The sequence below is a fragment of the Lepus europaeus genome, chromosome 16 (assembly GCF_033115175.1).
Source record: "Lepus europaeus isolate LE1 chromosome 16, mLepTim1.pri, whole genome shotgun sequence".
NCBI lineage: Eukaryota > Metazoa > Chordata > Mammalia > Lagomorpha > Leporidae > Lepus > Lepus europaeus.
This window is the reverse complement of record NC_084842.1, coordinates 27,501,664-27,529,151: the sequence shown is the minus strand read 5'-3', so window position 1 is coordinate 27,529,151 and position 27,488 is coordinate 27,501,664. Positions and strand designations below refer to the sequence as shown.

The 27,488-nt window shown below is 44.8% G+C and overlaps 1 long non-coding RNA gene across 1 annotated transcript; it reads right to left on the bottom strand.

Annotated features, from left to right (window-relative positions):
- Positions 1–11,628: 11,628 nt before the first annotated feature.
- Positions 11,629–26,830, bottom strand: LOC133774891 (uncharacterized). The gene is made up of 3 exons (XR_009868183.1): positions 26,739–26,830; positions 26,206–26,316; positions 11,629–11,821 (listed from the first exon to the last, which is right to left on the bottom strand). It is a non-coding gene; the product is annotated as an uncharacterized LOC133774891 (long non-coding RNA).
- Positions 26,831–27,488: the final 658 nt, after the last annotated feature.

The following is a 27,488-nucleotide window of genomic DNA, read 5'->3' as shown; positions in this document are numbered from 1 at the left end:
CCTCCCGGGCGACAGCAGAGAGCTGGACTGGAAGAGGGGCAACCGGGACAGAATCCGGGGCCCATATGGGATGCCGGTGCTGCAGGCGGAGGATTAGCCAAGTGAGCCACGGCGCAGGCACCTTCTTCTTTGTTTTTAAGATTCATTTATTTGTTTATTTTATTTATTTGAAAGGTATATTTACAGAGAGGGAGGGAGAAGAAAGAGAGAGAGAGAGAGAGAGAGAGAGAGAGAGAGAGAGAGAGAGAGAGAAATCTTTCAACTGCTGGTTCACTTCTCAAATGACTGCAATGGTTGGGGCTGGGCCAGATGGAAGCCAGGAGCCAGGAGCTTCCTCTGGGTCTCCCATGTGGGTGCAGGGGTCCAAGGACCTGGGCCATCCTCCACTGCTTTCCCAGGCCATCACCCAATAGCTGGATCAACCTTTTCTTTCATTAGTTCCTGCCGTGTAGTTACCTTTCCGTAATTCACTACCCTAGAAGGCCAGACCCCTTTCCTCTGGCCACTTCTTCCTTTTCTATCACCTTTTCAAAGATGGTGCTTCAGACCTCTCAGCTCCCCAAAACTTACTTCTCTGGGTCTTCACTCTCTATGAAAGTCTTTGGCATGTAAAGAAAATTAAAATATTAACATCAAACAAAATATGTGTATCTTTTTTTTTTTCCTGGTAACCTGTCTCTTGTCAGTCTGATTTGCAGGCTCTGGGAACAGAAAATAAGGTAGAGGAAAATTTCTCTCCCTTACAAAATTATTTAAGCATTTAATCCACTAGGCATTTGCTCACAATTTTCTTTTAACTGGAAAGGGGTATAGTGAAGAAAAACTTTGAAGTTGAGACAAATGGATTAAAATATTGAATTTATTTAGTGTAAGTCTTTTGTCAAGTTATTTAATCTCTGTAGCCAACTTATGCATCAATAAAATAAAAAAGGATCTATTTAATGTAACCATTATGATGGTAATATGAAATAGGTAAAGAACAAATTGCAAAATGGAGTCTTCGTAAAATTTAATTCCTCAATGTGGATGTGTATCTCTGTGGTTAAGGTTGTTACAAAGATAATTTAGGAAGCAAGTGTAAAAAACATGACTCTTCAGCTTTTCTCTCTTTTTTAGGTGGTGTTGCCTTAGAAATGAGAGTGCTTAAAGAAGTTTGTGGAAAACAGAATTAAAAGAAAAAAGTTAATTTTGGTGTAAAATTAAAATGAAAATTGGTGTAGTTTTTTTCACAGTTTGCATTTTCCATGAGCTCTCTGAAGATAACCTCCTGTACAGGAGTTCCACTGTGTTCGCTCGCAGTCTTGTGCAATGGACTTTGCAACTAAAGGAATTTGAGAAAAAAACTGAAGATCAACTTAAAATTTCAGGGTGAAAAAGATTTCTCAGATAGGACCCCAATTCATAAATGGGTACAAGTACACCAAAGTCAAAAAGCTGTGTCCAAAGAGAGCTGCAATAGGCAATATTAACATATTATTGGGAGGACGTACTTACAAAATATAAAAGCAATAAAGGGATAATTAACTGAAAATCAGCTAGAAAAATGGGAAACTCCCAAGGAAAATGATTAAAGGCTATGAGGAATCATTTTTGTAAAGAGATTGCCAATCTCAGCAGCAATCAAATCCAATCTAAATCAAGAAATCAGACTTCTTAACCAAGGAAACTGACTAAGACTAGGAAGTTGGATAACAACAAGCGATGGAGAGGGTCTTAGGGAACAAGAACCCAAACGCATGGCTCATCATTAACCGGTGTGACCATTTTGCAAATAAGTTTTGGTAGTATTTAGTGAAAGTGATAAAGTTCATTTGCTATTATCTCACAATTCCATTCCTAGACAGAGTGCAGAGGAAATTTTATACAGGCTCACAAGGAGACAAACATGTAAATGTGCCAAAGTTGGAAACAATTGCTATTACTCAATAATGGGGAATATTGGGCAGTTTTCATCAATCACATAATTACTAGTTACATTGTAATAAATAGTTGTAAGAAGGCTAACAGATGTTACCTTAAGAACATTATTTCTATTAAAACTCAACTTTATAGAACAATTATATTATTAAAAATTCCTTTAATTTGCCTTGGGGTAATAGAAAGACTTTTATTGGAAACCAGAAGACCTGGCTCTGTACAGTAGCTATAGCTGATCTCAAGCTAGAAGCTATCCTAGATTTGAATCGCTTTAAGCCTATTCCTTCATCTGAGATATGTTGTCTACGTCAGTGTTGGTGTGAAGAACAAATGTGGAAATACTTTGTGAAATATGAAGTGTCATGAACAAAAAATCAAGGAGTTATTAAACGATTATTTTGGGGGCAAGCACTATGGTGCAGTGAGTTAAGCTTAGAACACCCTTATCCCATATTAGAGTGCTGGTTCACATCCTGGCTACTCTGTTTCCAATCCAACTACTTGCTAGTCCTGGATGGTCCTTGGGAGACCTGGATGGGGTTCTGGACTCCTGGCTTCAGCCTGGCCCAGCCCTGGCTGTTGTAGCCACTTGGGCAGGGAACCAGTGGATGGCAGATATTTCTCTCTCAATCTCACTCTGTCTTTCGGGTAAATAAATGAATTTCTTATTATTTCAAAGGCAGAGTTACAGAGAAAGATAAGGAGACAGAAAGCTTCCATCCTCTGGTTTACTACCCAAATGGCCACAACGACTGGGGCTAGGTCAGACAGAAGCCAGGAGCCAGGAGCTTCCTTTGGGTCTCCTACATGGGTGCAAGAACCCACATACTCGGGCCATTCTATGCTGCTTTCCCAGGCACATTAGCAGGAAACTGAATCAAAAGTGGAGTAGCCAGGACACAAACCAGCACCCATGTGGGATGTGACACTGCAAGTAGCAGCTTAACCCACTACACCACAGTGCTGGCCCCAATGATCTTTTTAAAAATTATTCTTTTGGTATAAAATGTCAGCTCCATAATGCTGTTTTTAAATGGCTTTATAAAGCTGAACTCATATATAACTGAAAGAGAAATACAGTATACAAGAAAAATGTAATTCTGGGCCAATTGCTTTTAAGCAAGGCATGAGGTATAATGGACTTATTTTTTTTTTTAAAGATTTATTCATTTAGTTGAAAGTCGGAGTTACACACACACACACACACACAGAGAGAGAGAGAGAGAGAGAGAGAGAGAGAGGTCTTCCATCTGCTGGTTCACTCCCCAAATGGCCGCAATGGCTGGAACTGCGCTGATCCAAAGCCAGGAGCCAGGAGCTTCTCCTGGTCTCCCATGTGGCTGCAGGGGCCCAAGGACTTGGGCCATCTTCTACTGCTTTCCCAGGCCATAGCAGAGAGCTGGATCAGAGTGGAGCAACTGGGTCTTGAACCGGCGCCCATATGGGATGCCAGCGCTTCAGGCCAGGGCGTTATCCCACCGAGCCACAGCGCCGGCCCCATGGTATAATGTACTTATTAGAAGTTTCTGGAAAACTTAAGGTAAGAATGACAGTTGGCTGTAAACAGCCTTTATTTGTTCTTTAGAATAAACTCATCATTTTCCTTCAGGAAAGAATTGTTATAGAAATATATAAATAATTTCAGAATAAGTATTACTTCCCACATTACAAAATAGCTGAAATGTGGAAAATATTTAAGTGCATTTTGATTAGCCAAAGGGAGGAATGGAAATCTAATTTTGTAAGTCAAACCATTAAATTGTCAAAGAGAGGGACATCTGTCTCCACATTCACCACTAAAATTTTATAGTTCATTCTTTTGCAGGTGTTGAGTAAAATTAGGTTAGTTAGGTCAAGATGGATGTTGGTATTGTTTAGATCTTATATATCTTTGGTGATTTTTTTTAAAGCATATTCTATCAATTTCTGAGGAAGACATGTTTAATTCTGTAAATTTTTCTTAATGTTCAGTCATCACTCAGCATCCATGGGGGTGATTTGTTCCAGGATTCTCTATGGATACTAAATCTGAAAATATTCACCTCCCTTATTGAAAATGGTAAATTTGCATATAACCATGCACATCTTCCTGTATACTTTAAATCACCTCTAGATTACTTCTAATACAATGTAGATGCTAAGGAAATAGTTTTAATGCTGTATTGTTTAAAGCATAAAAGTCTGCATATGTTCAGTACAGATGCGATTTTTTAAAAAGATTTATTTTATTTATTTGAAAGACAGAGTTACAGAGAGAGGTAGAGACAGAGAGAGAGGTCTTCCATCCACTGGTTCACTTCCCAGATGGCCGCAACGGCCAGAGCTGAGCCAATCCGAAGCCAAGAGCCAGGAGCTTCTTCTGGGTCTCCCACGTGGCTGCAGGGGCCCAAACACTTGGGCCATCTTCTACTGCTTTCCCAGGCCATAGCAGACAGCTGGATTGGAAGAGGAGCAGCCAGGACTAGAACCAGTGCCCATATGGGATGCCGATGCTTCAGGCCAGGGCATTAACCCGCTGCACCACAGCACCAGCCCCAGTACAGGTGCAATTTTAAAAAAGTATTTTCAGCCGGCGCCATGGCTCAATAGGCTAATCCTCCGCCTTGCAGCACTGGCACACCGGTTCTAGTCCCGGTCGGGGCATCGGATTCTGTCCTGGTTGCTCCTCTTCCAGGCCAGCTCTCAGCTGTGGCCTGGGAGTGCAGTGAAGGATGGCCCAAGTCCTTGGGCTCTGTACCCGCATGGGAGACCAGGAGAAGCACCTGGCTCCTGGTTTCGGATCAGCGCAGTGCACCAGCCGTGGCGGCCATTGGAGGGTGAACCAATGGCAAAGGAAGACCTTTCTGTCTCTCTCTCACTGTCCACTCTGCCTGTCAAAAAAAAAAATTAAAAAAAAATATTTTCAATCTGAAGTTGGCTATATCCATGGACGTGAAACTCATAGAGGACTGATTGTATTTTCAAGCTGTATTAGTGAAAACACATTCATAATGTCTTCCCAATGTTTTAACTACTTTATCATTATGAAGTGTCTCTCTTTCTCTCTGATGATTCCTTTCTCTTTGTATGGAAATCTACTTTACAAGATATATGGGCACTCCAGCCTCCATATGCTCCAAGTGTATTTCATTTGTTATTTACTTTCAACCTATCTGTGTTTTTATATTTAAATTGCATCAATTGGTAGACAGCATATAATTTTTACTTTTTTTTTTTAAAGATTTATTTATTTACTTGAGAGGCAGAGTTACAGAGAGAGGGACAGAGAGGACCTCCAGGCACTGGTTCACTCCCCAAATGGCCACAACAACCAGAGCTGAGCCAATCAAAGCCAGGATCCAGGAGCTGCTTCTGGGTATCCCACATGGGTGCAGGGTCCTAAGCACTTGGGTCATCCTCCACTGTTTTCCCAGGCCATAGTAGGGAGCTGGATTGGAAGTGGAGCAGCTGGGACTTGAACCAGCACCTATATGGGATGCCAGCACTGCAGGCAGAAGCTTAACCTACTATGCCACAGCACCAGTCCCAATTCTTTTTAATGCATTCAGGCAACCCTTGCCTTTTAATTGGAGTATTTAGTCATTTACATTTAATGTAATTATTGATATAAAGAAATTTTTAGGTATGATTTTACTATTTGTTTTATAGCATGTATTTTAATATTTTTTATTTGAAAGGCAGAGTTAGAGAGAGAGAGAGAGAGAGAGAGAGAGAGAGAGAGTCTTCCATCACTGGTTCAATCTCCAAATGGCCACAACAGCCTGGGCCATCCTCTGCTACTTTCCCAGGCACTTTAGCTGGCAGCTGGAGCAGAAATGGAACAGCTGGGACTCAAACAGGTGCCCATACGGATGTCAGTGTCCTAGGCAGTGGCTGAACCTGTTGTTCTACAACGCCAGAACACTATCTCATATATTTTATGTCTCTCTGTCACGCCCTTCTTGACCTCTCTGGCATTAATTGAATAATTTTTCTAATTCTATTTAATTAATTTTAGCAAAACATCTTTGAATTTTGCCCAAGAGATTACAATATTTGTGTTTTAAAAATTAATACTGGGGGCCGGCGCTGTGGCACAGTGGGTTAACACCCTGGCCTGAAGCATCGGCATCCCATGTGGGCGCCGGTTTGAGACCCGGCTGCTCCACTTCCTCTCCAGCTCTCTGCTATGGCCCGGGAGAGCAGTAGAAGATGGTCGAAGTCCTTGGGCCCCTGCAGCCACATGGGAGACTTGGAAGAAGCTCCTGGCTCCTGGATTCGGATCGGCACAGCTCTGGCCATTGCAGCCATCTGGGGAGTGAACCATTGGATGGAAACCTCTCTCTCTCTGTGTCTCTCCTCTCTGTGTAACTCTGACTTTCAAATAAATAAATAAATCTTTAAAAAAATTAATACTGGCCTGTGCCGTGGCTCACTAGGCTAATCCTCTGCTCTGCGGCGCCAGCACCCTGGGTTCTAGTGCTGGTCGGGGCGCCGGATTCTGTCCCGGTTGCTTCTCTTCCAGCCCAGCTCTCTGCTGTGGCCCGGGAGGGCAGTGGAGGATGGCCCAAGTGCTTGGGCCCTGCACCCGCATGGGAGACCCAGGAGGAAGCACCTGGCTTCTGGCTTCTGGCTTCTGATTGGCACAGTGTGCCGGCCTCTGCGGCCGATTGGGGGATGAACCAATGGAAGGAAGACCTTTCTCTCTGTCTCTCTCTCTCACTGTCTGTCAAAAAAATTAATACTGTACCAATTTACAGGAAATACAAGGACGTTTCTGTACATTATGATATGCTTGTGATATATATTATATCTACATGTTATAAACCCCTTTACAGAATGCTATTTTTGCTTTAACAGTCACTTATTCTAGAGAAATTATAAGGAAAAAATTCTTTCATAGTTACCCACATTAAGTAAAAATGTCTTTAGTTTGCCTTCATTCTTGAACCATTGTTATTTCATGTAAGTTTTTAGAAAGATTTATTTATTTCATTTGAAAGGCAGAATTACAGAGAGGCAGAGAGAGAGAGAGAGAGGTCTTCCATCTGCTGGTTCACTCCCCAGATGGCTGCAACAGCTGGAACTAGGCTGATCCGAAGCCAGGAGCAATGAACCAGGAGTTTCTTTTGGGTCTCCCACGTGGGTGCTGGGGCCCAAGGAATTGAGCCATCTTTTACTGCTTTCCCAGACACTGCAGAGAGCTGGATCAGAAGTGGAGTAGCCAGGACGTGAACTGGCACCCTTATGGGATGCTGGTACTACAGGAAGTGGCTTTAACTGCTACAGCACAGCACCAGCCCCTTCATTTAATTTTGAAGGTTGAATATGGGGCTGACATTCCCCACATCCACCCCGAAAATTATAATGATGCCATTTCACTTGATTCTGACAAGAAGCCAGTGGTATTTCTGTTTGTTTCCTTCATAGTATGTCATTTCCCTCTGCCTACTGTCAAATTTTGTTTTTACTTTTGTTTCTCAGTAGTTTGGCTCTGTTGTATCTAGGTGTGACTTTTATTACTTCCTGCTTGGGCTTCACTGAGCTTCCAGAATCTGGTAATTTATGTCTTTCACCAAATCTGGGTAAATTTCTGTCACTATTTTTTTTTTTTCAGTTAGAATCAGTTTTTATTTATTTATTTTTAAAGATTTTATTTATTTGAGAGGTAGAGTTACAATGAGAGAGAGAGACAGAGAGAAAGGTCTTTCTTCTGTTGGTTCACTCCCCAAATGGCTGTAATGGCTGGAGCTGTGCTGATCCGAAGCCAGGAGCCAGGTGCTTCCTCCTGGTCTCCCATGTGGGTGCAGGGGCTCAAGCACTTGGGTCATCTACTAGATGATCTGGAATCAGTTTTTAAATACAAAAAGTGAGTACTGACTTTTTGTTTTTAAATTTTTTTGACAGGCAGAGTTAGATAGTGAGAGAGAAAGAGAGAAAGGTCTTCCTTCCGTTGGTTCACCCCCCAATTGGCTGCAGAGGCCGGCATGCTGCACCGATCCAAAGCCAGAAGCCAGGTGCTTCCTCCTGGTCTCCCATGCGGGTGCAGGGCCCAAGCTCTTGGGCCATCCTCCACTGCCTTCCTGGGCCACAGCAGAGAGCTGGACTGGAAGAGCAGCAGCCAGGACAGAATCTGACGCCCCAACCAGGACTAGAACCCTGGGAACCGGCGCCGCAGGCGGAGGATTAGCCTAATGAGCCGCAGCACTGGCCAAGTGCTGACTTTTTAACACACACTCACACATACTCATTTACATATATATATATCTTTTTTTTTTAAAGAATTATTTATTTATTTGAAAGAGTTACACAGAGGGAGAAGGAGAGGCAGAGAAGAGAGAGAGAGAGAGGTCTTCCATCCACTGGTTCACTCCTCAATTGGTCACAATGACCGGAGCTGTGCTGATCTGAAGCCAGGAGCCCGGAGCTTCTTCCGAGTCTCCCATGCGGGTGCAGGGGCCGAAGGACTTCGGCCATCTTCTATTGCTTTCTCAGGCTACAGCAGAGAGCTGGATTGGAAGTGGAGCAGCCAGAACTCAAACCAGAGCCCATATGGGATGCTGCCACGGCAGGCGGCGGCTTTACCCACTACGCCACAGCACCAGCCCCATCTCTTTCTTTCTCTGTTTACTCCACCTCTCAAATAAAAATAAATAAAATCTTTAAAAAAACAAACTATCTGTGTTATTTAGGTGAATTGATTTAGAGGCAAGCAGTTTAACTAAATAACTTAAGAAATCACCACATAGAATTAGTTGATTATAATGAGAACTGATGTGGAATCTTTGGAATGATAATATACAAGACTATTAACCCACAGTTGAAATTCTTAACTGAAAGGGTTATAAAAATTGTTACTGGGGTCGACGCTGTGGTGTAGTAGAGAAAGCCACTGCCTGCAGTGCTTGCATCCCATAGGGGCGCCGGTTGAAATCCTGCCTACAGAAGCCCTTTTGAATTTCAGGGTCCAAGGCTGCTCATGTATGTATATTCTGCTGTGCAATCAGCCACGGCAACCAAAATTCACAACTCCAACAATAAAATCAGGTGCATACTTGCATTAAAAATCTTGATGTTTGTGCTAAGCAACCTTGCAAGCAATGTGGAATAATCTGTAACTCTAGGAGCATATAGCTAAATCGTCACCACTAAAATGGAGAACACTCCAAGGGACAAATTCCAGGAGTTGACCAAGGGTCAAAGATGCTGCAAAGAGTAAGCAACTAACCTTGCTGCATTAACTCGCTCCTCAAAAGGTTTATATATACAGTCTTAACATGTATTACTCATTCCTGGCTTACTGATAAAAAGAACATAAAGCTAACTAAGTCTGAACATGTGGAAGGATATTTTCAAGATCACATTATCGCTAAATCATTTCCTCTAGTCTTTTCTACCTACCCACTCTCCAATTTCTATAGTTGTTTCTTACATAGTTTATAAACAAACAGATCATACATAAGAAATAGTAATCTAGGCTGGCGCTGCGGCTTACTCTGTGCCAGTTGCTCCTCTTCTAGGCCAGCTCTCTGCTATGGCCCGGGAAGGCAGTGGAGGATGGCCCAAGTGCTTGGGCCCTGCACCCCATGGGAGACCAGGAGAAGCACCTGGCTCCTGGCTTTGGATCTTCTGCGTCTCCCATGCTGATGCATGGGCCATCTTCTACTGCTATCCCAGGCCATAGCAGAGAGCTGGATTGGAAGTGGAGCAGCTAGGACTCGAACCACACCCATATAGGATGCCGTCACTGCTTGTGGAGGCTTTACCCATTACACCACAGTCTGGCCCCCTAAATAATTTCTTATTGGCTACAGTGTAACAAATATTTTGATTTGACAGGTAGAGTTATAGACAGTGAGAGAGACAGAGAGAAAGGTCTTCCTTCCATTGGTTCACTCCCAAAATGGCCGCTATGGCTGGCGCTGCGCCTCTCCCTGGTCTCCCATGTGGGTGTAGGGGCCCAGGCACTTGGGCCATCCTCCACTGTCCTCCCTGGCCACAGCAGAGAGCTGGACTGGAAGAGGAGCAACCGGAACTAGAACCTGGCGGCCATATGGGATGCCGGAGCCGCAGGCAGAGGATTAACCAAGTGAGCCATGGCACCGGCCCTGCATTTTACATTTTTCAAAAACACTCATTTTTAAAATTGTTTAAGATTTATTTGAGAGGTAGAGTTATGGACAGAGGGAGAGACAGAGAGAAAGATCTTCCATCTGCAGGTTCATGCTCTAAATGGCCCCAACGACCGGGGCCCAAGCACCTGGGCCATCCTCTACTGCTTCCCCGAGCCATAAGCAGAGAGCTGGATCATGAGAGGAGCGCTGGAACACGAACCAGTGCCGATATGGGATGTCAGAACTGCAGGCGGAAGCTTAGCCTATTATGCCACAGCGCCAGCTCCTATTCATTTATTTTGAAAGAGTTAGAGGGAGAGACAAATCATCCATCCTATGGTTCACTACCCAGATGGCCGCAATGGCCAGCACTGGGCCAGGCCAATCCTTACATTTTTAAAATTTCTATCTTTTCCCCATAAACCTTCTTTGCCTCATGGATTTTCTATTTCATGTAGCCTTGTGGTGATCTACCTTTGGCTGAAGCCCAGATCCTAGAGGACACCTTTCTTCCTTCTTTCCTAAAGACAGTCACTACTGCCAATTGATACCACCTTCTAAAAAGTTTCTGAATGTATCTTACTTCACACGACCTCATTTCTCTGTTAACTGCTCCTTTTCTGCTTCTCTTCCCTCTCCCCACAGATCACAACTCATGGTAGCAGAGTTGTCACTCCCATTCTTTCCAAGAAAGCAACATATCTTACACAAGAACACTTTTCAGCAAAAGATCTCTTGCATGATAATTATTCATAACCACTTAAATGATTATTTTTTATTGTTTTCCTATGTGTCATATATGTACTAATATCTATTTTATTGGAAAATGAAATTAATTTCTATCCCAAATTGATAAATATTTCCCATGGGATGGAATCAATTTCTTGGGAGTTCTTGGAGTCACGCAACATAAATAACAATAGCTGCTTCCTGTCTGTCCCCTTCTTTTTTTTTGACAGGCAGAGTGGACAGTGAGAAAGACAGAGAGAAAGGTCTTCCTTTTCCGTTGGTTCACCTCCCAATGGCCGCTGCAGCCGGCGCGCTGCGGCCAGCGCACTGCCAGGAGCCAGGTGCTTCTCCTGGTCTCCCATGCAGGTGCAGGGCCCAAGGACCTAGGCCATCCTCCACTGCACTCCTGGGCCACAGCATAGAGCTGGACTGGAAGAGGAGCAACCGGCACAGAATCCGGTGCCCCAACTGGGACTAGAACCCGAGGTGCTGGCACCACAGGCGGAGGATTAGCCTAGTGAGCCATGGCGCCGGCTTGTCTGTCCCCTTCTATGAATGTGGGTCTTCCAGTTTTTTTCCTTTCTCAACTGCTATGGTCAGATTCCTCTTCATTAGATAATTCTGTCAAATTTCATTTCTATAGAGAAGACTAGGGTTTAATAAAAGACTTTAAGAGAGGGATTCTGTGTAGTTAGGTTCCTTTTGAGGTTGTAGGCAGAAGTTATAGAGGGTGTTAACACATAACATCAGTCTAAATACAAATTTTCAAACATATGGTTCTCAAAATTGTTCAGTTGAAGAACAATGGAAGAATTTGAAGAATTTGGCCTGCATGGACAAATTAATTCCCTCGATCAAAAAAATCCTCATAAAAGTGAATTAAATCTGAATATTTATTTATTTGGTAAGGAAGAATTACACAGAGAGAGGGTGAGAGAGAAAGAGGTCTTCCATCCGCTGGTTCACTTCCCAAAAGGCTTCAGTGGTCAGAGCTGGGGCTGGGCCAGGAGCCTGGAACTGAATCTGGGTCTCCAATGGGGATGGCAGGTGCCCAACTACTCAGGCCATCTTCTGCTTCTTTCCTAGGCACATTAGCAGGGAGTTAGACCAGAAGTGGAGCCTCCAGGACTCAAACCAGAATTCATAAGAGATGCTTGTTATATATTAATGTTAGCCGTCGCAAAACATCGAACACCGGAGTAAGGGAAAGGGTTTATTGAGGAACACCCAACAGACCAGAGTGAAGGGGCGGTGAAGGAAAAAGAGAAAAATGAGTATAAGAGAGAAACAGAGAGGAGAGGAGCTATAAGGAGAGAAGAGAGAGAAGAGATGAGAGGAGCCGAGAGAGAGAGCCAAGAGACCAGAGGAGGAGGCTAGAGAGAAGAACCAAGAGAGAAGAGCCAAGAGGGCACGTGTTCAGGACCAGGCCCTTTTAAAACTTTGCCTGAGGGCAGGCAGGGAAGCAGGAGCAGCAAATCCCATTAGGATAGGGGTGGAGCCTGGCTCAGGTAGCTGGGCCATGTGGCCACCTGGCTAAAACTGTTTGCTAACAATGCTGATGTCCCAACACCAGCTCCAAACCTAAGTACTCAGTGTATCTATTTATTTATTTTTTATTTATTTTTAAAGAATTATTTTACTTATTTGAAAGACAGAGTTACAGAGAGAGGTAGAGACAGAGAGAGAGGTCTTCCATCTGCTGGTTTACTCCCCAGATGGCTGCAACGGCCGGAGATGCACCGATCCGAAGCCAGGAGCCAGGAGCTTCTTTTGGATCTCCCACGTGGGTGCAGGGGCCCAAGGACTTTGGCCATCTTGTACTGCTTTTCCAGGCCACAGCAGAGACCTGGATTGGAAGAGGAGCAGCCAGGACTAGAACCAGTGCCCATACGAGATGCCAGCGCTTCAGGCCAGGGCGTTAGCCCGCTGTGCCACAGCGCTGGCCCCAGTGTATCTATTTATGTTCTCCTTTTTGGGTAGACAGAATATATGCATTTGTTACATCTGAATGTGAGAAAAGCTATTTGAATCAGTTCATGTCTCAGCTGCTCCACTTTCGAACCAGCTCCCTGCTAATGGCATGGGAAAGCAGTAGAAGATGGCCCAAGTGCTTGGACCTCCACCAGCCAGGTGGGAGGCCCAGATAAAGTTCCTGGCTCCTGGCTTTGGCCTGGCCCAGCCTGGGCAGTTGCGGCCATCTAGGGAGTGAACCAGAGGATGGAAGATCTCTCTGTCTCTCCCTCTCTCTGACTTTAAAATAAGTAATTAAAAAAAATGGTTATGTTTTCTTAAAATAACACACATACCAACCCCCAAAATTCACAAAAAAATCCCCAAAACCAATTTGTCCTAAGGGTCAAATTCTTCAGTTTTTTATTTGAATAACTTGTCCCTGATTGTCAAATTCCTCAAATTCTTCTACTGATACTCCAATTGAACAGTCTGTAGTTTCTTATCTGTGGCTCCTGAATATTCTTCACCAACCCTTGTGCAGAGCTAAGATGCCAATGGAAAGTCAGCTGTTTGCAGAAATACATTCACCAACAATTTGCCAGTTGTCACGGGTCTCTCTTCAGAAGGAATCTTTTTTTCTGCAAATGCCAATGTTTCCCTGAAAATTTGTCTTCATCTTCTATTCTGTCTACAAGTCAGAAAGTAGCTACTATTATTATTGGAAATTTGGTCCACACTATGGTCAATATCTACAATTTCTGATGCAAACATTACTTTGAACTGTATCTCGTACAGCTTGGTGGTCAGGTCATTAGTTACAAATCACCAAGTCCCATTTGGGAGCCAGTTTTGTAGTACTGAGGGTTAAGCTACTGCTTACGATTCTCATATCCCATTTGGGAATGCCAGCTTGAGTCCCAGTTTCTCCGCTTCTGATCCAGCTCTCTGCTAAAGTGCCTGGAAGGCAGCAGATGATTGCCCAAGTCTTTGGGTACCTGCCATCCATGTGGGAGACCCAGATGGAGTCCCTGGCTCCTTGTTCCACCCTGGTCCAGACCAGCTATTGCAATCATTTGGGGAGTAAACCAATGGATGGAAAAATCTTTGTCTTTCCCTCTCTTATTCTACATTTCAAATAAATAAGTATGTACATAAATCTTAACCACCTCCCACTCCCACCCTCCCCAAAAAAGCCTGTTTTACTAACAGAATCATGTATCAACACAGCTGTCACCTGGAGAGGAAAATATGGATCTTTGGTTTTGGAGATAGTACCCATCAACTAGCTACTGGTTATTTAGAAATTACTGATATCTATTCTGCCTGAACTTTGCTGTCTGTTTTGCACCACTGACCAAATTATGTGGTATGATCAATTTAGAAGTAGTGCTTTCAATTCTCTTTTACCACATTTATCACAGTTTCCTGTTTAACCAGCATGATGCTTTGATTTTGGGTTTTAGTATACTGTAGCACAAAAATCTGGAGGCAAATTTTTTAGTGAATACATCTGAGAGACAAATTGTCATGGTTGTTTCTGAAAGTATTTTTGAATTAACATGCCAATTTTCAAAGATTGAGTTAAATAGGTTATTTGTTTAACCATGTATTAAAACTGTATTTTTTTGTTCAGCAAAAAAAGTATCACAAGTGGTCTCCACATAAAGTTTATATTGTGTTCCTAAATTTTAATGTTCTACCACCATTAATGACTTGAAATTTCTTTCTCGAATTCTTCTATTTCCACATAATATAAAGCTTTTTAACCTCTAATATTTTCCATATAAAACTTTCCCCCATATCCTTTATATCTCTTTCTCTTTTATCTCTCTTAATTCTGGTATTTACTGTAGCCAGATAACAAGGAAATATGTCTTCAGGTACTTCTTCAAAGTTCTCTCCCTAAAGATACCATTTCTGTGGCAAAAGGATGTTGTGTTAAAGTATCTGCAATGCACACTAGCTAGAATAAGTGAAAGAAACTACAGCTAGGCCCAGGATTATGGTGCAGCAGGTTAAGCGTGGGCTTGTGAAGCCTGTAGTCACTCCATTTCCGACTCTGCTTCCTGCTAATGTGCCTGAGAAGGCAGAGCTGATGACACCAAATACGTGGGCCCCTGCCACTCATGTTGGAGACCCAGAGGGGAGTTCCTGTGGCCATTTTTGGAGTGAACCAGTGAATAGAAGATCTTCCTCTCTGTTGCTCTGCCTTTTTTTTTTTTTTTTTTTTTTGACAGGCAGAGTGGACAGTGAGAGAGAGAGAGAGAGAAAGGTCTTCCTTTTGCCGTTGGTTTACCCTCCAATGGCCGCCGCGGCCAGCGTGCTGCGGCCCGCACACCGTACTGATCCGAAGCCAGGAGCCAGGTGCTTCTCCTGGTCTCCTATGGGGTGCAGGGCCCAAGCACTTGGACTATCCTCCTCTGCACTCCCGGGCCATAGCAGAGAGCTGGCATGGAAGAGGAGCGACCGGGACAGAATCCGGCGCCCTGACCGGGACTAGAACCCGGTGTGCCAGTGCCGCAAGGCGGAGGATTAGCCTGTTAAGCCACAGCGCCGGCCCTTGCCTTTCAAATAAATAAATTTTTTTGTAAAAAAAAGAAAAGAAACTTCATCTTGACTATAGTTAATGAGGAACACTACCTATGTTTTCTCAAGGTAACAAGAGAAAATCAGGTATATTACTTATAAATGAATATTTTCATTTTGAAAAGTTGAATCTCTTCATAGAAGTGGCTTTAAAATTACCTGATTACCTGATGTAGCAAAATAATGCTTAAGCACAATTTTCCAGAAACATATATTGTATCAGGTGAGATATACTGATTTCATTTATAAGTCAAAAAATGCCAATTTTTGATGATAAATTAGAAAAGCAATAATCTGTTACCCTTGAATAGATGAACCCATATTAACCAAAATGCTGAACTAAATTAACTGTGCCAAGAACAATTAATGTAACAATAGCTCCAATAAAGCCTCATTAAATAATCAACTAGAATCATTTAAGAGGAACAAAAGATTTAGCCCAAAGCAGCTAGTTAATACATTTTTATTTTTTATATCTTTTAAAGATCTTCTATCCACTGGTTCATTGTCCAAATGGCCACAATGGCTGGGGCTGATCCAGGTTGAAGCCAGGAGCCTGGAATTCCATTCAAGTCTCCCATGTGGTTGGCAGGGACCAATTACTTGGGCCATCTTCCACTGCTGGGCCTTGAATAGGCACTCTTCTAATATCGGATAATGGCATCACAAGCAGCATCTTAACCTGGTACATCACAATGCCCCTATTAGTTTTATTTTTAAGACCATTCTTCAGCTATAACTGAAAGTATATGGTATTAACCCTTGAAAATAAGTCTAGGGGTTGGTATTATAGCATAGCAGGTAAAGCTACCACCTGCAATGCCGGCATCCCATATGGGTGCTGAATGCAATCCTGGTTGCTCCACTTCTGATCTAGCTCCCTTCTAATGTGCCTGGGAAAGAAGAAGATGGCCCAAGTTCTTGGGCCCCTATAGCCATGTAAGTGACCCATATGAAGCTCTTGGCTACTGGCTTCAGCATGGCCCAGCTACAATCATTGAAGTCATTTGGGAAGTGAACTAGTGGATGGATGGATGATCTTTCTGTCTTTCTCTGTCTCTCCTTCTCTTTCCCTGTAACTCTGCCTTTCAAATAAATAAATCTTTTTTTAAAAAGTCTAAAGAATACATGGCTTTTAGTACTTTTGACTTTATGATTAATTTTAACATTGTTCAAGAAATTCTTATTTTGTTTTAGAGCCGATTTTGTAAAATTTACTGTAAGACTTCACAGAAAAAATTTTTTAGAATATCCCAAGTTTTAAGGTTTTTTTCCCTCCTATGGGCACTTTTCACTAATGGTTACTGGCCAGCAAATAAGACTAATATTTATTTTACTCTTACATCTTTAGGTATATACTATTTTACATATTACTATCTGACACTGAGCAAGTTACTTAGGTATCAGTAATTATTTTTATTTTTTTTTTAATTTTCATTTTATCGAAAAGCAGAGAGAGATGGAGTGAGATCTTCCATCTGTTGGTTCACTCCTAACAATCTCGCAATAGTCAAGGCTGGACCAGGCTAAAGTCAGGAACATGGAACTCAACCTGGACCTCCCATGTGGAAGCCATCATCTGCTGCCTCCCAGGGTGCCCATTAGAAGGCAGCTGAATCAAAAGCGGAGTAGCTGGCTTTCAAACCAGGCATTTTGATAATGGATTTGGGCATCCCAAGTAACAACCGTTAAGCTAGTACAGCAAATGTCTGTCCATATAGTTGATATTATCAACTCTAAAAAAAATTCTGTAGGTGATGTATAATAGTGGTCCTCAGCTTCTTTCCTGTCCCTTTATATATGATGGTTGCAATATTCAACCACCAGCAGCAATGGCTCAGAGAAATTGCCTGTTCCCTGCTCTCCTTTCCCGTGGGGAAATCATTGATGTAAGCTTACTTTCAGCATTTGTAAGTCATGAGTCCTTTAGAGTGATCATGAAATTAAAAAAAAAAAAAATCTGAAATCATGCAACCTTGAGATGTATTTTTTTCTGTTCTTTTCCTTTGTCCAGCCTCTATTAGTTAAATAGTGCACAGTGCTCTAGCACAACAGAAATTACTTCTGAATAAAAAGATCTTTTTGTGAGATTCTTAGTGAAAAACAAATAGCCCATATATGAGACATGTAAAGCAGGAGTGAAGGTTATGCTACTGTGGCTTCCAATATATTCCCTTTCTATACTCTTTTATTTCCGGATGGTGAATTTAATAGGAAAACCGCTGTACAACAAATTAAAGAATAGTATCTGACAGCCATCATGCTGCCAAGTTTTATTTCATGCTTTCAAAGGACGTAAGAAGTCAAGTTATATATGTTTTCACTACTCCCAGATTCTAGATAACTGTTGGGTTTATCAATTACTTGCAAAAACATTTTAGGGTAAGATTCCCCACTAAGATAAAGGGGAACCTACAAGAATGTACTGGCATATTTTAAATTACATTTATGGGCCTACTATTTGTGTAGGCTGAATAATCTACAACTACTATAGCAAACTACTTAATTTTAGACAAATTTCTAAGTTACACCAGCAATATTAGACCAGAATTTCAATTCTGAACATGTAGTATAAATCTACTATTCCTGATTTTTTTTTCTAAGATTTATTTATTTGAAAGGCAGAGTTAGAGAGACAGGGAGAGACTAAGAGCGATCTGCCATCCGTTGGTTCACTCCCCAAAAAGCCACAACAGCTGGGGCTGGGCCAGGCTGAACCAGAAGCCAAGAACTTCTACTGGGTCTCCCATGTGGGTACAAGAGCCCAGGAACTTGGGCCATCCTTTGCTGCCTTCCCAGGCACATTAGCAGGGAGCTGGATCAGAAGTAAAGCAGCTGGGACTTAAACCAGGGCCCATTTGGGATGCTGGTGGCAGCTTAACAGACTAGACCACAAGGCTGACACCTTTTCCTGAGTTTTAAACCCTTTCCTTGCTTTTAGGAAACATAACTGCATAATTCAAACTCCCTCAATACTGTGACCTAGTTCCCTCCTCTTAATGTTATAAACAGTTCATGTAACTATGGTAACCACCAGGGGAAACGGAATGTTTTTCTGGTCAGCAATATGCAAAGCATACCATATGTGTTATTTTTTCTCTCTCTGATAACCTAGAGGGTGATGTGTTTACTTTCTGTTTTCTTTTTAATCTGAGAGACAGAAACGGAGAGAAAGAGAACGAGAGCTCTCATCTGCTGGTTTACTCCTCAAATTCCTGCTGGGCAGAAGCCAGGAGACGGGAAAGCAATCCAGGTCTTCCGCATCCTACATCGACCGTAGGAACCCAATTACTTGAGCCATCACCTCTGCCACCCAGGGTCTGCAGTAGTGGGAAGCTGGAGTTAGAGGAGTCAGAGCTGGAAATAAACCTAGGCACTCTGATGTGCGATATGGTTGTTTTAACTGCTAGGCTAAACACCTGCCCATATTTTTTTTTTCTTAGTTATGGGAATACAGTATTTTATTATACTGACTTTCCCCTTGACAACACTCCATCATTCAGAATTCCTTCATTAAAATGTTTTAGGTTTGGCTGGCGCCGCAGCTTACTAGGCTTATCCTCCACCTGCGGTGCCGGTACTCTGGGTTCTAGTCCCGGTTGGGGCGCCGGATTCTGTCCCGGTTGCTCCTCTTCCAGTCCAGCTCTCTGCTGTGGCCCGGGAGTACAGTGGAGGATGGCCCAAGCCCTTGGGCCCTGCACCTGCATGGGAGACCAGGAGGAAGCACCTGGCTCCTGGTTTCAGATCGGCGCAGCACACCGGCCGTAGCAGCCATTTGAGGGGTAAACCAACGGAAGGAAGACCTTTTTCTCTGTCTCTATCTAACTCTGCCTGTAAAATAATGTTTTAGGATCATCTTTTAACTATTAATAATAATCTTCTATGCTGAATAGTATCATAACCCAAGGTAGCAAGTTTGATTGTAAACACAATTTTAAATCTGTGCTGTCAGGAGCGGTTGTTTAGCCTAATGGATAAGACACCCACATCCCACATTGGAGTGCCTGGATTCAATTCCAGGCTCTGCTTCCTAACTCCAGCTGCCCATCAAGCAGACCTTACAGGCAGTAGCAATGGCTCAAATACTTGGGTCCCTGCTACCAACATGGGAGACTAGGATTGTGTCCTCAGCTTCTGGTTCTGGCTCTGAGAATGGCCCAACTCTCACAGGCCTTTGGGGAGTCAAGCAGCACACAGAAGCTCTATGTCCATGTATTTCTGTCTCAGACAACAACAAAAGGGTGTCAGCAGTGTGGTGCAGTAAGTTGAACCATTGCTTGCAAGGCCAGCATTCCATATGAGTGCCATTTGAATTCTGGCTGTTCCATTTCTTTTCCAGCTTCCTGCTAATGTGCCTGGGAAAGTAGCCGAAGATGGCCCAAGTGCTTGGGCCCCTGCACCAACATGGCAGACCCAGATGAAGCTCCTGGCTTTGGCCTGGCCCAGCACCACCTGTTGTGGCCATTTCCATTTGGGAAGTAAACCAGTGGATGGAAGACCTCTCTGTCTCTCTTTGTAACTGTGCTTTTCAAATAAATAAATAAATGTTTAAAAAAATTGACTTCAGTCTACCACATAAACTACACATAAGGCCTACATGTAAGGGCTGACATTGCTCAGATTTCTAATACCTCATCTAGGAAATCTGGTATTTTCTTAACCTTACCCTTTAGTCCTTAAGTGTTTTCTTAAAGCAAAAAACTGTTAAAATGGAATTGAACTTCAGGGTGTTTACTTAGATACTAATATACATCTCTAGTTTGTAGTGATTTTTATATATCTTTTTATTACTATTTTTTATTTTACTACAACTAGTATGTGCTACTTACAAAGCAATTTTAAATGCTTTCAAATTCAGCTCTTTTTTTTTTTTTTAGGTTTAAAGCTGCCACCTGTGGCACTGGCATTCCAGTTGCTCTACTTCTGATCCAGCTCTGTGCTAGTGCGCTTGGGAAAGCATGTGAGGATAACCCAGTTACTTGGGCCCTGTACCCACATGGGAAATCCTGAGGAAGCTACTGGCTCTGGTCTTGCCCAGTCTTGGCCACTGTCGCTATTTGGGGAGTAGACCAGCAGATGGAAGATCACTCTCTCTCTCTCTCCCTCTCTGTAACTCTGCCTTTCAAATAAATAAATCTTTAAAAAAAATTAGCTCAGGTTTTCTTTTAGCTTATTTTTTATACTAATGTATTTAAAGTCTGGGTATTTTTAGTGTAATTTTAAATGCTTCACTGGATCTTCTAGAACAAATTACTCAAAAGTAAGACAACCTTCTAGATTAGTAAGGATTTATTTTTTTCTTTTTCTTTTTCTTTTTTTTTTTTTTTTTTTTTTTGTGACAGGCAGAGTGGACAGTGAGAGAGAGAGAGACAGAGAGAAAGGTCTTCCTTTTGCTGTTGGTTCACCCTCCAATGGTCGCCGTGGCGGGCGCGCTGCGGCCGGCGCACTACGCTGATCCAAAGGCAGGAGCCAGGTACTTCTCCTGGTCTCCCATGGGGTGCAGGGCCCAAGCACTTGGGCCATCCTCCACTGCACTCCCCGGCCATAGCAGAGAGCTGGCCTGGAAGAGGGGCAACCGGGACAGAATCCAGCGCCCCAACCGGGACTAGACCCCGGTGTGCCAGTGCTGTAAGGCGGAGGATTAGCCTATTGAGCTGTGGCACTGGCCAGTAAGGATTTATTTGTATTAAGTATGATTACCTTTCTGGAGAGGCTATCCACTGGTAACGTTTTGACCTGAGGATTTAATTTCAAGTTATTTTCTTTAATTTTCCAAAACAGTGCTTTTCAAACATCCAATGTGTTCCTTAGAAAAACACTGCCATCTGCTTCATTGAATTGAATGGGGGGAATTATTAGCCTCTTACTAAAGACCTCCCTAAGCAAATGAAATATGCAGAACTTGTTTGGACCCACTAAACACACTAATCATAACAAGATTTAATGAGGAAATAGGGAAATCAGAAGATGTGAATTGTTAGATGTTAAATAACAGTGGCATTGTGGATATGTTTTAAACAGTCATTTCTCAGGGCCAGTGTTATGGCATAGAGGGTTAAGCTGCCAGTGACACTGGCATCCCATATGGGAGTTCTGGCTGCTCTACTTCCGATCCAGCTCCCTGCTAATGTGCCTGGGAAAGCAGCAGGTAGCCCAAGCACTTGGTCCCCTCCACCCATGTGGGAGACCTGGATGAAGCTCCTGGCTTTGGTCTTGCCCAGCCCCAGCCATTGCAGCCTTTTGGGCAGTGGATCAGCAGATGGAAGATCTCTCTCCCCTGGCTCTCTCTCTGTACCTACTCCTTTCAAATAAAAAAAATATTCTTTTTAAAAGTTATCTGTTCATATTTAAAGCATTTATGGATAAAATACAATAATTCACTAAGGGTAAGGGAGAACAGGTTATAAACTGAATAGTATTAGCCATTATATGATAAGGATACTTTTATATTTGAAAATTTCCATGATAAAACATTTAAAAATCATTAAAAAAAAATAGGAAAATGAGGGGGCTGGCGCTGTGGTGCAGTGGGTTAACGCCCTGGCCTGAAGCGCCAGCATCCCACATGGGCGCTGGTTTGAGTCCCAGCTGCTCCTCTTCCAATCCAGCTCTCTGCTATGGCCTGGGATAGCAGTAGAAGATGGCCCAAGTCCTTGGGCCCCTGCACCCACATGGGAGACCCGGAAGAAGCTCCTCGCTCCTGGCTTCGGATCGGTGCAGCTCCGGCCGTTGCGGCCATCTGGGGAGTGAACCAGCAGATGGAAGACCTCTCTCTCTGTCTCTACCTCTCTCTAACTCTACCTTTCAAATAAATAAAATAAATCTTTAAAAAAAGGGAGAAAATAAGGTCTATGACTTTGTTTTTTTAAGTTGATTTTCTTAATTTGAAAGGCAGAGTAATAGAGAGAAAGAGAGACAGAGATCTTCCATCTGCTGGTTCACTCCCCAAATGCCTTCAATAGCCAGGACTGGGCCAGGTTGAATCCAAGAGCCAGGAACTCCCTCAGGGTCTCCCACATGGGTGGCAGGCACCCAAGCACTTGGGCCATCATCAGCTGCTTTCCCAGGTGCATTAACTGGGAGCTGGTTAGAGGTGGAGCAGCTGGGACTCCAACCTGCCCTCCAATATGCGATGCCTCTGTTGCAAGTGGCAGCTTAACCCACCGCGCCACAACGCGGGTCCCAGGCCCGGGACTTTTGTTACAGTACTGTGTTCAGTTCTGCCCATATGGAGTGGGAGGCATGGAGACTGAGCTTCTGCTTGACCATAAAGGGTTAACGTCATAACATCATGAGGAGTTTAAGCACCTACCCAATGCTATACTTGCACATACTTGAAGTCCTGACAGCAGTCTTCTGAGGGGCAGGGATCACTTGAGCGTTCTAGAGGGGGCGCTGCTGCTCAGTAGGCTAATCCTCCGCCTGCGGCGCTGGCACACCGGCTTCTAATCCTGGTCGGGACACTGGATTCTGTCCTGGTTGCCCCTCTTTCAGGCCAGCTCTCTGCTGTGGCCCGGGAGGGCAGTGGAGGATGGCCCAAGTCCTTGGGCCCCGCACCCACATGGGAGACCAGGAGAAGCACCTGGCTCCTGCCTTTGGATCAGCGTGGTGTGCCGGCCGCAGCGCGCCGGCCCCAGCGGCCATTGGAGGGTGAACCAATGGTAAAGGAAGACCTTTCTCTCTCTCTCTCTCACTGTCCACTCTGCCTGTCAAAAAAAGAAAAAAAAAAAAAAAACCTCTCTCTCTTTCTGCCTCTCCTTCTCTCTCTGTGTAACTCTGAAGTAAAATAAATAAAAAATCTTTTGAAAAATTCAAAAAAAAAATAAGAAAACGAAAAGAACTTCAATTTAATTGGCCTGACTCAGCAGAAGCTGAAACTTCCCAGGAGGTATATTTCAAAATTGTTCACTATTTGTTAGTTTTTTTTTTTTAATCCCTTTGAAGTTGTTGCTGTCCCCTCACAATATAAATAAGGGATGTTAAGAGATGGTATGGTGGCATAAACATTTTTGCCAGGGACTTTTTCAAGTAATTGACTTACAAATTAAAGAAAATCCAGACACTAATTTGGAGGCATCAGTTAGTTATCTTTCTTAAGGTCACTGTGAGAGTTGCTTTAAGAACAGAAAACATAGAGAAATTAAGATGCTAGTTTGCTTTATTCGTATTATTAAATAGCACCAATTAACTTCTGTGTTGCAGAGAATTGAGGATTTTTAAATTTTGTATTTAGAAGAGTCAAGAGAGCCAATGTGAGGAGGCCCAAAATTTCCAGGTAGGTGACTACTGAGTTGCAAAGGACATTTATGAATAACCAAAGTCGACTAGGGGCTGATGCTGTGGTGTAGCCATGGCCTGCAGTGCCGGCATCCCATATGGGCGCTGTTTCGAATCCTGTCTGCTCCACTTCTGATCCAGCTCTCTGGCAGGATCTGGGAAAGTAATGTTAGATGGCACAAGTCCTTGGGCCCCTGCACTTGTGTGGGAGGCCCCAGGAAGCTCTCAGCTCCAGATAGGCCAGCTCTGGCTGTTGTGGCCATTGGGGGAGTGAACCAGCAGATGGAAGACCTTTCTCTCCCTCCTTCTCTCTGCCTCTTTGTAACTCTGCCTTTCAAATAAATTAATAAAAATGTTAAAAAAAAAGTTACGTCTAGGGAGTTTGGTGATTCCCCCCCCCACATAAGCACCCTCTCTTTTTACAAGTACAGCAGGAATAAGCCTTAGATTATTAACCTTTGGTGTTTTTTTGTTTTTTTTTTTTTTTTTTGTTTTTTTTTTGGCAGGCAGAGTGGACAGTGAGAGACAGAGAAAGGTCTTCCTTTTTCCGTTGGTTCACCCCCCAATGGCTGCTGCGGCCGGCACACCGCGCTGATCTGAAGCCAGGAACCAAGCGGCTCTCCTGGTCTCCCATGCGGGTGCAGGGCCCAAGGACTTGGGCCATCCTCCACTGCACTCCCGGGCCACAGCAGAGAGCTGGACTGGAAGAGGAGCAACTGGGACAGAATCCGGCGCCCCGACTGGTACTAGAACCTGGGGTGCCGGAGCTGCAGGCAGAGGATTAGCCTAGTGAGCCGCGGAGCTGGCCAGATTATTAACCTTTGTAAATAAATTTAAAAAAGCAAATGTCTGAAATAACTCACACACAGAGATGATCATGCTAGACTGTTTAACAAGTTTAGACCAATAGCAGCTGAAATATTACTTGTATTCTTTGCTTCCTTTCAGCTGTTCGATAGAATGATGAAAGAATGAGAACAATGCTATGAAGTCTCCTATGCCTTACTTATTCATCCTTCCTTCCTCTCACCTTGCTCTAGATTCCTAGAAAGTGTACTCTGCTTCATGGCCTTCTCTCACTTCCAGTTTCTAGCCACATGCCTTATCTGCCTGTAGATCACTCTTCAGGTGAGTAAAAACCAGGGGTGTATTCAGTAAGGAACCCGAATCAGTAAATAACAAGGTATCTGGTATTAGTACTATTATTAAAGACTTTATTTATTTGAGAGGTAGAGTTACAGTGAGAGGGAGAGACAAAGATCTTCCTTCCGTTGGTTCACCCTCCAAATGGCCGCAACGGCCCAAAGCCAGGTGCGTTGTCCTGGTCTCCCATGTGGGTGCAGGGGTCCAAGGATTTGGGCCATCTTCTACTGCTTTCCCAGGCCATACCAGAGCTGGACTAGAAGTCTAGAACCGGCGCCCAAATGGGATGCTGGCGCCGCAGGCGGAGGATTAACCAAATGAGCCACGGCACCAACCCTGGGTGTCTGGTATTATTATTATTATTATTTTTTTTTGACAGGCAGAGTAGATAGTGAGAGAGAGAGAGAGAGAGAGAGAAAGGTCTTCCTTTTTGCCGTTGGTTCACCCTCCAATGGCCACTGCGGCCGGCACATTGTGCTGATGCGAAGCCGGGAGCCAAGTGCTTCTCCTGGTCTCCCATGCAGGTGCAGGGCCCAAGCACTTGGGCCATCCTCCACTGCACTCCCGGGCCATAGCAGAGAGCTGGCCTGGAAGAGGGGCAAACGGGACAGAATCCGGCACCCCAACCGGGACTAGAACCCGGTGTGCCGGTGCGGCAAGGCAGAGGATTAGCCTGTTAAGCCACGGCGCCGGCCTAGTATTATTATTATGATTATATATTTTTTTTGACAGGCAGAGTGGACAGTGAGAGAGAGAGAGAGAGAGAAAGGTCTTCCTTTTTTTCCCATTAGTTCACCCTCCAATGGACGAAGCCAGGATTCAGCTGCTTCTCCTGGTCTCTCATGCGGGTGCAGGGCCCAAGCACTTGGGCCATCCTCCACTGCACTCCCAGGCCATAGCAGAGCTGGGCAGGAAGAGGGGCAACCGGGACAGAATATGTTGCCCGGACCTGGACTAGAATCCGGTGTGCTGGCACCGCAGGCTGAGGATTAGCTTATTGAGCTGCAGCGCCAGCCTTGGTATTATTTTTGAATAATGACAATTTGATTCAAATATGTGTGAAAACAAAACAACATGACAGGGTTCAGGTAAAACTCAGTAAAATTTAATACTTAACAAAGTCTGGTTTTTGAGAAGTTGGGTGCTTAATCTGAAAGCGTTACAGAATGACAAGAAAAACCCCCAAAACAGTCTCAAGAATGCAATTCACTGTGCTGTCTGGGTTGACTTAATATCCAAGGGGTTGAAACCTCAAAGCGTCACAGGATAACACAGGACAGTCTCCCAACCCTTCGCAATATTTTATTGTTTCCAAAGCATGGAACTCCCTGAAGTTTTAATTTTTCCTCCAGATCAAGCTCTAGAGTTTGCTTTGCATGTCAATGGGTACTTACCACTAACAGCTGTCTCAAAACTGCTCTAAATCGGTCACCCTACAGGTGTCCATGCTTCTAAACTGATTATAACGGCTAAATTCATCACTCGGTCACATTTTGCTTTTACTCACAATAGGGTTTGTTTACAAAGGCGTTCCATTAAAATCCTCCGTGCATTCATTCGCTCTACTTCCACCCTTTTCTTTCGATAACACTCGTTATTCTATATACTCAACGTCCGCCTGTAAAGAAAACATTTCATTTACGTTACCCAGAAATTAATCGATGGGAATCCATCATTTCGCGGGCCGGACTGTGGCCTGGGGTCTCACCGTCAGCCCCTGGGCCCCTTCGGCATGGCCGAAGGGGAGGACGGGGTGACCATCGTGCAGCGCCCCTCCCTCCGCCCGCAAACCCTCGCCCGCGTCTAATGCCTAAACGTTCCGACCCCCGAAAAGGTTTTGCTTCGTTCTGAACGGCCGTGTACTGGCCACTTTCACACCCCTGCCCCCTCAACAGGAGGGGAACCCTGGCCACAGCTGGCCACCCCGGCGCCGGGGGTCCTCCGGGTCACCCCAAGGCAGAGCGAAGCCGCACCGGGCCCTCGCAGGCGACAACGTGGAGGGTACGGAGAACGGCGGGGGCCACAGGGAGCATCGCCTACCTCCCCGCTGCTGGGGAAGCCCCAGGGCGGCGCCGGGAGGAGGCTCGCGGCCCCCGGGCAGCGCTGAGGCAGCGGCCGGCGAGCCGCGGCGGCTCGGCGGGAACACAGCCGCCGTGCATGCCGGGAGCAGCGCCCCGCTGCACGCTGGGTCGCGTAGTTCCCGCGGGCCTCACTGCGGGGTGCAAACGGAGAGCAGCTGCCGGCGGCTCCTTTTAAGGCTCGCGGGGAGCCGCGCTCGATCCGCCCGACGAGGGGGAAAAGTGGATCACCCTGGGCCGAGTGAGCCGGGCCACGGCTCCCCTCTCCCAGTGGGAAGGACGGAAGGAAGAATTCGGCCACCTTTGCTCTCAGGTCCCAGTCAGAGCGCGGGCGGGGAAGCGGGTTTGACAGTGCTTCCCCTTTAAGGGGGGGCGGGGCACAGCCTGCCGTTTGGCCGCCCTCCGCACCCTCCCCCCGCGGCCGAGAGTTGACAGACCAATCGCCCGGGCGGCGGACGGAAAGCGGGAGAATGCGAACCCTTCGGTGGGGCGGTAGGGGCGGGCCCCCGGCCTTCTCAGGACGGCGCCCTGCGCAGGCGCAGAGGCGGCCACAGCCGGAGGGGCGGGGGCAGTCCAGTGAGAGACTCTCGGACAGGCGCGGAGGCTGACCGTGGGGGGAGAGGGGTTTGTCAGGGGGATCCGAGCGACGAGGCGGCGTGGGTAGCATCTGGGGACTTTGCGGGGGACAGGAAGTGTCCCCGCCCGGGACCCC